This window comes from Suncus etruscus, chromosome 10 (assembly GCF_024139225.1).
Source record: "Suncus etruscus isolate mSunEtr1 chromosome 10, mSunEtr1.pri.cur, whole genome shotgun sequence".
Classification (NCBI taxonomy): domain Eukaryota; kingdom Metazoa; phylum Chordata; class Mammalia; order Eulipotyphla; family Soricidae; genus Suncus; species Suncus etruscus.
In genome coordinates this window covers 24,968,342-24,981,274 of record NC_064857.1, presented here as the reverse complement: position 1 = coordinate 24,981,274, position 12,933 = coordinate 24,968,342, and the positions used below count along the sequence as shown (strand labels likewise).

Genomic DNA, 12,933 nt, shown 5'->3' with positions numbered 1-12,933 from the left:
TTATCTGGTTGCTACCAGTTTAGTAGTGTTTTTGCAAGCTTAAGATCAGTGTCACACTGAATAGAAATAAAGCAGAAATTAAGCTTTTCACTTAAAAATAGTAATAATAGTAAATAGCTGGAGTCATAATATAGTAGGTCGAGCATTTGCATTGCGTGTGGCCTATGTGGGATTGACTCCTGGCATTCCATATGATCCCCTGAGAACAGTCAGGAGTAGTAATTCCTGAGCTCAGAACCAGGAGTAATCCCTGAGCAACACCAGGTTTGACCAAAAAAACCCCCAAAACAATAGCATAAAGTTTATGGAAAAGATGGTCTTTGGAATAGTGCCTATGAACTATAAACTATATTTAGATGCTTGCCATGTACTCAAAACAATTCACATTACTGATCATATAATGAATCATTATACATTTCCCAAAAAGATAAGTCTACTGCAGAACATTTGCATTTTTAGCTAGTTTAGACTTTGCTTTTTTTTTTTAAACTACATAAGGTAATAGCATTGTTATTTTCCTCAAACATAAATGACTTCCAATAACTAAAATTTGCTTTGTGTCTATTATTGGAAGTCATTCATCATCGCTAGTTAATTACCTAAAGGGGGTCTAGTAATATTTTAAAGAATATCTAAAGTCAATACCAAAAAAGAATGCCCTAACAAGAAAATATTTGCAGAGGTCCACTCATAAAAAGGAACACTTTCTGAGATGAAAAAGGATGAGGGGAAAGAATGTGGCTGTTCCTTCTCTCAACACTGCCCCTCTCTTAAAATATCAGAAATTAAAACAATCTACCCTCTCCTTGTGCATCTTCAAAACTTTAATGAACGGATTTAAAATAGGAACTACAAACAGTTGCAGCAGATAGTCACTTTCAAAACTGTTCATAAAGTTTACACCAATTTAGGGAAAAATTGTTTAATGGGATTCACCCAATATATTTCCTTCATGTAGACAAAACAAAGTGTAACTGAAGACTTCACTTCTACCCTTTATTGTGGGTTAGAAGTTTAGTTGCTGCTAATAATTCTGACATTAGCTTGCATTTCCCTTCTCTCTGCATGCTTCTACATAACTAAAGATCATGTTCTTTGTTAGACTGTCAAAGTTTCAGAAAAGATGGTGGTTATTTCACTGCGATAGCATTTCTCCTATTTCTCCCTCAATTGTTTGTATCTATTTTACCTTCCTTTGAAGAACTCATATACAGCCCTATATATAAACAGAAACAGTTCTATTTCACAAATGTATGCCATTCTATTTCACCCTGTATGCACTAGAAAGATAACTCAGAAACAAATACTACATGCAGCTGAGCAATTGACTACAACCAGATCTAAAGAGAATAGGCCTTATAATCACATGTCTACTACCCAAGTTCCACTGTTTTGGCCCTTCTAAAATGTCAACATGCCCAGGTAGATAAACACTCTGGAAAATATGAAGTGGAAGCTCCAACCCACATGCCTAAAAAAGAGAATGAAGACAATTTTTTATGGCATAGATGTTAGCCCATATTACTTTTCAGTCTCTGCCAAATCTAAGGTTGCTAACACCAAACCACGCCTATTTAGTACCCCTTAAACCACAGCTATTGTCACTTTAATTAGCAAATCAAATGCCATTTCCCTTTTAAGGGACACATTTTAAGTGAAATCCCATTTAAAAAAATCAGGTAAAAAGAATAAGAATGAGTGGAAGAAGATACTTTGTCTTTTAAGCTCCCAATAAATTTCTTCTACCATTGTTCAAAAATACCCATCTATACAGTAAGAAATAAAGACTCCCTTAATGTCTGCCATTTTCTAAAAGGCCCACTGTTGAAGAGTAGAGGATGAACATAAACCAACTAGCAGGATATTCATGATTTTATCAGGTACTGTAACTGAATACTCAGATCACCAGGGCCTGATGCTAAAGAGACTGATTTTTTGTAATGCAAAATAGTTTCTAAATGAAAGCCAAAAGAACAAAGACTTCTTCTGATTTGGCTATTGACAAGCATACAGCTAACCACCAGAAAATTAAAAAGACAAAAACCATGTAGGGCCACAAAATTGTACACATCCTCTATTTAATATATGCTTTAGATGCTGTTGATTTTTATTTTAAACTACCACATACTGTTTTTTTTTTGTTTTGTTTTGTTTTGTTTTAATAATTTAGAGGCTTGGGCTAGAGCAATGGTGTTTGCCTTGCATGCGGCTGACCCAGGACAGACTACTTTAGTTTGATCTCTGGCATCCCATATAGTCCCCCAAGCCAGGATCGATTTCTGAGCACATAGCCAGGAGTAACCCCTGAGCATCACCAGGTGTAGCCCCCAAATAAAAAAGAAATAATAATAAGTTAGACACTTAAAGTACTATCACCTTGGAGAAAACTTATTTCATCTAATCATTTATTTAAAAATAATATAATAATGTTTCCTCATAATATTTAGATTTTTTCCCCCACCATATATTTATTTTATTACATGACAAGATCGCACCAGAAAACAGCAACTTTTATTCTCTTTTGCTCTCTCTCAGGTGTCTTTTCTTTCCCTACCACTCGATTCTCCAATTTTCCATCTGCTACTTTAAGTACATCCTCGTCCTTTAAAAATATCCTGAAACTCACATTTTCCTCTTGAATCATCCTGATCCTACAACTCCTCAATTTGGTCATAATCTCTAGATCTAAAACTGGGCCCCTGGAGACCCTCCGGAGGTACTTGCCACTTACTTAGTCATTAATGCCTTGGCATTTTGGTTTTTCAGAGTATCTCCTTACCTGTTGCAAGACTTTCTAAAAGGTATTTGATCTCCCCAACCTTAATTATCTTACATGCCAAATGTTCCAATGATACCCACATAGCAAAAATACAATACTGATTCATAAAAATGTATGTAAGTACCTGGTATAAAGTAGAAGCTAAAATGATTTCTACTATTATCATGAGATTCTATTTCACTACGTTGAATGCCTTTCTTGTGGGAAGTAGTCCTAGGGATCAATAGTGAGTCAAGAGTTAAAAATCCAATCTGTGCAACTTTCCCACCACCAAAACCCAATTATGAACATGTTTGTACTCATGGTGCTTACATAAAAAAATCATTATTTTAAAAAATACCAATCTGGGGATTAGCAATTAAATTTTATATTCACTTCACTATTAATAGTAGGAACCTGGAAAAGATGCTCAATTTTTGTGTTCCTCATTTATAACTGGAAGCAATTACACAGGAGAGGATTATTTAAAAAGATAAACACTTGTAAATCACTTAGCAATGTGAACAATCCAGAGCCCATGCCTTAAAGTCACCCACTCCATCATTATGGTCTTTTTCACATTATAAGAAATAAATATTTCATGAGGTAAAATCTATTATAAACTTCACAATAAAGTTAAGCTAATCATTTGAAAAGCAAATTAGAAGAATTTAAATTTAATGCTGTGTAAGATCAACCATGAGACCATTGCCTCAGGATAGACAAAATCAAATCAAGATACTGAAGTTAAACCCAAGGAGGCAGGACTAAATTGTGACTATATTAAGACTATGCGCTTGGTCATTACAATCAGTGTGTAGATTTCTTTTGAAAGAAAACAAGCTAAAAGGACAAGGAGAATAGTGTGTATAGCAATTGGTAGTGAGGATTTTTGGAGAAGAGTTGGGTCTCTCTGGCACTGTCTAACATGAATGCACTTTAGCTGCCCACAAAAAGAAGAAAACAATTTCTCTTTATCACAAAAACTCCATAGAGAAAAAGACATAAGCCATAAAAAAATCATTCAACTAAACCATCAAAGCAGGATTCTGTAACATATCAAACAGCTTCTGGTTGGTTATACTCAATCTTAAAGTCCTAGGAATAAATTCCAGGAAGATGGTGTGTTGATTAGAGGGGAAATTATTCAGTCCATTTGACTGATTATATTCATCACTTATAAATTAAGAGACCACATTCACTCTCCAAGACAGTTCTGCCTACTGAACTGGGAGCCTGGCTTTGTTTTGGAAAAAATGTGCCTGGGACTGCAGAAGAAGGGATCAGGACTGTGAGAATCTCAGATCTTTCCCAAGCACCTTCAGTAATCGCCTCAACGTTTCTTTCAGCCCTCACTGCTTTCTTAACACAGTCGCAGTCTTCTTTTCTATTTTCATTACTATGATGTAACTCAAGGATTTTAAAAGCTCAGGTCACCATCCCTCTACCACACTGTGATTGCTTCATCTACTTTATCTTGAAAACATTAATCTTCATTTTACTTTGGTTATTTCAAAATTCAGCTCTGCAACTGCCAAGACCTGTTTATCCTCCAAAATTGTCACCTTTTCCCCTTTTATATTTTTTCATATCTATCAGTGTTTTGTTCGTTTGTTTGGGTATTTTGCCACACCCTGTGGTATTCAGGATTTACTCCTGGATATGTACTGAGGGATCACTTCCAAAAGGGGTTCAGGGAACCATATGTGATGCCAGGGATAGAACCCAGGTCAGCCTAGATTTGCCTTTAAAACTCATTAGAACATGTTTTCTACTCTAGCTTCAAGAGTCCAGGCTGGAATTCAGAGCTTGTCATCCTGTCCCTTTATCTATTGTCTCTTCTTTTTGCTTATTTCTAACTTTAAGATAGGCAATACTTACTCTTTTAAATGGTTGAACATTATTTTAAAAAAAAAGGTCAAATTTTCACGTTTGAGGTGGAGCTATAGTCCTGTGGATAGGGTATGTGCAAGGTACTGCCTTGTGTGTGCCTTGTGTGTAAATGAGCTTTCCCAGACTCAATTCTTCCTTACCAGTTGGGCCTCAGCAAGAGTGATTTCTCAGCAAGAGACAAGAGTAACCCATAAGCACTGCTGAGTGTGATCCCAAAACAAAATATTTCCCATGCTTATTAAGTTTCAGTATAAGGTGTTTTACTAATTTTTAAATCATCCCATTGCTTGGACAAATCCTTTTCCATTTCTTGTGCCTGACATAATTTTCACCAACTCTTTTCTAATTTCCTCAAGCTCCCAAACAAGGCTTCATTTCTTATCCTTTTAAGTCCCAACTATTATATAGAAAATAGTTAAGCCTTTCAATTACTATAAAGGAATGATATAATATTTCTATTTTCCAATGGAGGTTTCATTTCATTTAAAGTAAAAACATGATTTTTTTTTTTTTTTTAGCTTCAGGAATGCCATCCATGGCCTCAGAAACGTACTCTACATCTGACCCCCCTATCTGGGAGAAGCACCCTTTCTTATAGCAGAGATTAATAGCTACACTTGATTTTTATACTAATTCCATACTAGTTTTGGTGATTTAGTCTCAGAATCCTTAATCATTCCAGCTCAAGTGGTTACTTCCCTTCAACCTACAAAAGCAGGTAGGATTCTTCAAACAAATTCTTAAGTCTTTCAATTATGATACTGGATTCCTTGCTTTCATCATCAAATATCTTTTAAAAGTTTCCTTCAAATATATATCATCTACTTTGGGGGGGGGTACACACAGTGCATGGTTTACTTATGGCTCTGTGCTTAGGAATTGATTACTACTGGCAGTGCTCAAGGTGTTAGATGGGATGCCGAGAATTGAACCCTGGTTGGTCACCTGTAGTTGAGTGCCCTATTTTCTCCAGCTCCTCATCTATTCTTTCTATAATATTTAACATCATCCCTTTATAATTATTCTTTAATTAGGACTTTTATTGTGTCCTTAATGATAGTATTGTGGGTAGAGCATTTGCCTTACATGTGGCCAACAGGGGTTTGGTCCCCAGCATCTCATATGGTCCTCTGAGCAAGGTCAGAAGTAAATCCTTAGTGCAGAGTTAGAAGTAACCCTGATTATCTCCAGGTATACCCCACCCAAAAAATAAATAAATAAAATAAGAGACCTTTTCTTTCATTCAATGGCCTAATTCCAGGTTTTCTCAGTTCTGATCTATTCAGTTCACGGTCACTTTTTTTTTTTTTATGTGAATCAGTATAACACACAGAGATGTTTCCTTCTTTTTTTTCCATATGACTTTTTATCTGGATTTTCTTTGTCTATTTTTCAGCTCTATAATTCCACCTTCTCCTTACCTTACTGACTTTTTTACAATCATCCTTTTCCTTGCCACAGTTTAAAACAAAAAGAAAACCAAACAAACAAAATTCTCATGAAAAGTTCCAAAATATGTATCCAAATAAACATTTATATCTCCACTTATCAATGAAGCAAGGCCCTTCCCTAGTGCAGTCTTAAACTCAACCTGCCCAAGCATGAAATAAGTTTTTCTCCAGGGTCGTAGTCACATCACAGACTGAACATTTCAAAGGAAAAAGTTCACCTTGATTTCTCTGTTTCTTGTTCCTCAACTCTTATTACCAACCACATAATTATAACCACTCAAATCATGCAACAATCTTTGTTCTAATTTTCACAGCCATAGCCCTTATTACCTTAAAAATCTTTTCTTATAAAAGTGGAGGCGTTGCCTTCCAGACTATACTCTGTTTTATGCATGAATTATTTCCCCATAGGGTCCCTGAAGTCAGTCCTGAGCACTATTGCCAGTAACCCAAAAACAAACAAAAAATATGCAAGTCAAAAGATAAAGCACTGGTATTGTGCTATGCTACAATTTGAATTTAATGGCAATATCACTCACAAATTTCATTGGTACTCTTTCTCAAACCATGAAGCAGAAGTGGAAGGTTTCTTTTCCAGGCTTTATTGAATCATTTGACTCAAAAAGTTGCAAAAGATTACAAAGGCATATGTGAAGATTATGAATACAATTATGATAAGAAATGGGATAGCAGAAGGATACAGAGAAAATAAAAGATAAAGTAAGGCACTTGTAGTCAATTTAGATTTGATTCCCAGTCTGACTAATGGGCCCCAGATCTCACCAGGAGTGATCAGGGAGCATAGAGCCAGGAGTATGCCCTGAGCACAGTTGGATGGGCCTAAAAACCAATAAATACATAAATAAATAAATAAATAAATAAACAAACAAACAAATAAATAAATGAAACAACTAGTAAATATAAAGTTACATATTTGAATGACTAGTGGCATTTACTTGAATTGATAAAGTAAGTAGCATAAGAGTCACTTAATTATTTTTATTTTAAAATACATCTCCCATAAACCAAATGTTTTTTTGGTCAATTTCTATTTGGAATATGAGGTATTTTTTTTTATCTTTATGTTGGCAGTATAGTCTGGAATATGACTATTGTTCATCCAAAAATTAAAAGATGAATTTTGTACTCATTTTCTTAGAAAAGGAGGAAAAAAAATCAACTCTTTAAAATAGCATATCTTAGAGCTGAAACAATAGTATAGTGCTTGGGGCATTTGCCTTGCAAAGACCAACTGGGTTTTGATCCCTGAGCACAGAGCCAGGAGTAAGTACTAAGTATTTCAAGGAGTGTTCCTCACCCCTCCCAAAAGAAAATAGCGCATCTGGTAACAAAACTTACAAAACCAACTCAACACATATAATATTAAACCAAGTCTTGAGGATGAAATACAATGTTATTTTTAGAACTTTTCATGGACAGTGCAGATTATTAGGTTAGCACTAAGGAAAGTCTTACTTACATAATGGTCTAAGTCATTTTTTTAGTTTTTTTGTTTGTTTTGTTTTGTGTTTGCTTTTTGTTAAATAAATGTTATATAGTACATGAATGAACCTTTAAAATGACTCTTGTAATTATTCTTTTTAAAATTTTGTTCAACTCATCCATGACAATTCAGGTTCTTAATAAAATGTCTGGAAAAATCACATGAACCTCCACATGGGATACAGACTGTTTCTCCCCAATCCAATGTATTCTTGAAACTGTCACCAGATTGACAGCTGAAACACTTTCACCCTATCAATCCCTTGCTCAAAATATCCGGTGGCTTCTCTACTGATTCCAGGATCAAGTCCAAATTCCTTAGCCTAATATTTAGGGCCTTCTCTAGTTTGGCTCCAGCTGACCCTGCCAACCTTATCTACTATCAATTCATTCTTCAGCTAAACTAGTCTCCTCACTGTCTTCCAAACTATTCTACCTTTGTTCATGTTGGTCCCTCATTTCGAATGCATTCCATCTCTTCTCAACCTATTCAAATTCTACCCATTTCCCAACACTCAGCTCAGATTCCCTCTTTCTTGAAGCCTAGCCAGGCTCCTTCCAAGTTGAAGAGCTTTTTTCCCCCTGAACTCTGAGGGTACTTTGTTTGCATCAGTTGCTTCTAACCTCATTGAGAATGAAGCCTACTTTCTAATATCAAAATATCTCAGAACTTAGATGATAGACTACTTTTAAGATGTTGACTAAGAAATTACAAAACCTACTATAAAAATTTCAGTAAAGGAAAATTTTACTTTAATACAAAACAATGTCTATAGGGGAACAGATATATATGAGAGACTGTTATTTCCTCATTTTTCAGGTAAGTTTTCTGCACAATATAATCTACCAAGTGCCTTTCGTACTAATTCTAACTTCTGAGGATTTCTAAGCTACAGGGTGAAAATCTTCACCTTCATAATTTAATCAACAATTTTTTTCCTACTTACAAAATTTAACTTCTCCCAAAAAATTAGGCAGAATTAATAGATACTTTGTAATTCTAAAAAAAATTGCCTGGGTTCTTTGTATAGAATCAAAACTAAATTAAAATTTAAAAAATGTCCTTTCTAGTACATTAAGTATTTTGGATAGTATTTTATTAAAATATACATAGAGCAAAATTGACAGACTATACAGTGAACAGTCATCATAATTCTTCAAATGGCTGCATGATTTATCACTATATTTATTTTCTATATTTATTTTTATAAGACCATGTTACTTTCCATGCATTTCAAAATAAATTCTAGACAAAATACATTTCTAAGTACTTCAGTATAAGACTTATTTAAGTTGTTTCTTATTGTTAGTTAAATTCACATTTAACAAAAAGGACTGATCTCTAATGGAATTTAATAGTTTCAAAAGTGAGATCGATGTATTTTAGTTTGTTATAAAATAATAGAAGCATGATATAACAGTATAGATAAAAGTTATGTAGAAGTTTAGAATGAATACATTCATCTTACAGTGATTGTGTTTATTACACAACTACTACTATACATTAGGCAAGACACTGCTAAGCATATGACAGATCTCATCAACTTATGATAGCAATTTTATGACATTTATTATAACTTGTTACTTTTCAGAGATGAGGAAACTGCAACAAAACATTTTTAAAACTCCCAAAGGCTAAACAGGTATTTTAAATTTCTCTGATTACCATATTTTTTATAAAACCACTGAAAAAACAACTGTTTTTCCTTTAGGGTTTATCAACATTAAGTCTTTTCTTGATAGAGATTTGAAAAATCAGGCAACAGGAGAGCAATAGGAAAGTCTCAAGATGCCAGTGTATTTAAAAAGTATATCAGTGCATGTTGCCAATTAGGAGATGGTAAAATAAACTAATGTATGAAGATTGAAAGCAGATGAGCCGGCTTGGGCTCAGAATCTCAAGCACATCAGTCTGGAAAGATGACTTATGAGCCCAAAATGAAATCAATCTATCCAATTTACATTTCAGATCATACCCGCTTCTAATCTTTTGCCATCATTAAACAACTCAAAGGAGCATCCAAACATGAAGCCTATTCACCTAGTACATTAACTTAATAGATATTTAATGAGTTCTCAACAGAGTACCTACATTAGGTGATGGAAAGGACCTAAAGATACAGGAAATATCCCCCTCTCTCAAGAAGACCCTATAGTTGTTAGTCCCAACTAGAGGATATGCATCTTTAACATTACATTTTAAAAATTAATTTTAGTTGTCATTTTTTGAGCATAGAGTTGATGCCAATAACTATGTTTATTTTGTCCAGTGTAATATGTCCTAATGACTTGTGAAAGAGAATGCTCTCCACTTTAAAGGAGAAAGCAGAGATGAAAAAATATATAATGATAAAAGTAATAAAACAGTAGTCAACAGATCTTATGTACATGGGTTTTAAATGCTTTACCAACTCCTTTAACCGCTTTCACAACTCTGGAGAAGTACTAATGTTGTATTTTTACAATCATGAAGCAGAGCCATAGGCCAGTAAGTTAATTCTCCAGCATCACACTAGCCAACTGGTAAATGGCAGTGCTGGCAGTCTGGTTTGAGTGCTTTCTCCCAATCTCCTGCTGTGCTCTCTCTATAAATTCATACATAAGTTACATAATTCCTAAACAGCTGAGTTGTGAATTTTTAGCCCAGTCTGTCTGACTTCAAAATCCATGCTCACAGCATTATGCAATACTGCTTTTTCTTATCTTTAATACTATTTCCTTCTTTGATTTTCTTAAGTATCAAATGTGAATTTATACTGAAAAATATATATTGGCGCATGAATTCACATTTTTTTACATTTCCCATTACTTCTTTTTGAATTCTTTTTTTCATCATCCACTGTCCTTTAAGTACACTGTCAAAATATTCCCTAAGTATATTTCCAACTCACAAACTTAATTACATCACTCTTCATTGTACCAGTCTTCAAGTCACCCAGCCTGACTGGATTGAATTCAAACTCCTGAGCTTCAAGCATAAGGTCCTTCACCACCTGTTTTGGATCTCAGTCCCATCAGAACTGTCTACTCTGGGTACTATGTGTAATGTCTGATACCCAGATCCTAGACCCAGTACTATTAAAATTAAGAATGCCTTTGCTATAGGTCAAAATCCTATGATCTCTGGGTTTAACACTCAGTATTTTTCTACCTTTCCTTCAAAATGTCAAGGCAAGTGTAAGGATCATCACCATGCAGAAGTTGTTGCACCCTGCACCCCATAATTTTGGTCTAATCATGGTCATGATTAGAAGTCATTTCTGCAGTAGAATCTAGCCTTTTCATACCATATAGAGGTCATTTGATTAAATATCAATAAGTTACTGTTAAACGAGGGACTTCTTATTAATATTAACTTCATTTGATACCTTTCTACACAATCCCTTAATGTTTCTTGAATGAACAAGGCAATTGTGAACATGTAGTGTAATATATATTCTTATATTTTATGTATACTTATATATGTCTGCACATATATACAACTTTAGTGAAAGTTTACAAATGTACACATATGTACATATATGTATATATGTGTTATATATGTGCATATATATACATATATATGCATATATATGCACACATCTAGAGCTCCTAAAGTTTTTCCTTACCATTTAAATAATTTGCTCCAATCATGATTCCTTTCTGTCCTGCAGAGATACTAAATCCAAGTGACTTTATTATACCAAGTTATTTCTTGAAATATTTGCCATTTGTTTATTATTGTAAAATATTACTAATTCACCAAAGTTTCCATTTGTGGAATCAATTACTAATATAATTCAAAGGCACAGCTCTTAACATTAAATTCAACAAGGATCTATATTGACTATGGGTAGTTTGGGAAATGGACTTAGTGATTGTTATATAAATTGGTCTATGAAATTGTCCAAAAATGGATATATTTATTAATGATATTTTGTAAACAAAATGAATTATTTTTTTTCTCTTATACTCATTCACCTGCATTATTTGCCTTAGTAATGTGGGGTATTCAACAAGTACTTGTTGACAGCTTGATTACTGCCAAGTCTCCAGCTAGATGCTGAGGACATAACAGTGAACAGTCTGTCCCTACAAATTGAAAAACAAAATTAGAAGTTGTTACCTATTTTTTTTTAAAACTGAATGACTCTACCAGGTAAAACACATGTAAAAAGAGATGTTAAATTTCCTGACCTGGGTAAGAATCTTGGAAAAGGTAATGCAATTTTTTTAAAAATCTTTCCACAGGTAACATTCTTCAGGCAGATAACATTTTCAATATGAACTAACTGTTTTGGCTAGTTGATCAAACAGCACTACTGGAGTGTCAGTGTGAAGACTGTGTGCCTTTGAAAGCATCCTGGCATTTTTTTGAATTTCTTATCCAATACAGTTTGTAGGCTGGGGAAACATAAACTAGTCATATCACCTCTTTAAAGGGAGGTACATAACAGATGCCTTTAAGGATCATACAATAATATATGTCAAAGGTATACTGGTATTTGTGCTAAGTAAGTAATAAGTCAACTCAGTTCCTATAATATGTATTGCTAACACTCTCTCCAAGCTTCCCTTTATCAATAAAAAATTTAATAAAAATTGGTATGATTGACAAATTCATTCTGCATAAGAAAATAAGTTTTTGTTTATTTACAGAAAGTATATAAACTTGAAATATGTTTGGTAGAATTAAAATAACTGATTGTCTAGGTATGTGTGTAATGGGATATTAAAGGCATGGAATAAAACTATAAAGTATGTAAAATCATCAAGTTACCATAAATATAATTTTAATAGGTTTATACTTATGAACAATTTTGGGTCATCAAAGTTAACATAAATGCCTCATTGGATTCTCAAACTTACATTCTCTCTTAGAAAAGGCAATAGTAATAATTAAGACACTGATAGCTATGTAACAAATCATTTTTATATCCCCCAGATGAAAACAGATTTTGTAATTTGTGTATATATATATTATAGTATTTTTGTTAAAGTAAAATGAATACTCTTCTACCTCACCCCAACTAAGCAAGATAAGAATAAGCAAAATATACAAAATATACAAATAAACACCACCTTTTCTATGTTCTTACCTTTCACTTAAAATGATCACTTAAAACATCCTTGGAAATAAGAAATAAAAGCATAAGATTCATGATCAAAGTGATGACTAACCCCAAACTAGCCATCACTAAAGGGCAACACATCTCCCTGAAGGAAACTCTGAGTTCCTTTCGGAAGACAAGATACTATCAGGGACATGTATTTCTGCTTATATCAAAGACATGGCCCATCCAAGAGAGAAAAGCCGTGAGAATTTTTGAATGTTATAATTTAAGAATA

The 12,933-nt window shown here is 33.8% G+C and overlaps 1 protein-coding gene across 1 annotated transcript in view; it reads right to left on the bottom strand.

The window, feature by feature from the left end:
• EYA1 (EYA transcriptional coactivator and phosphatase 1) overlaps positions 1 to 12,933 on the bottom strand; it is a 156,140-nt gene that overhangs the window by 130,041 nt on the left and 13,166 nt on the right. The gene's annotated exons all lie outside the window — the stretch shown is intronic.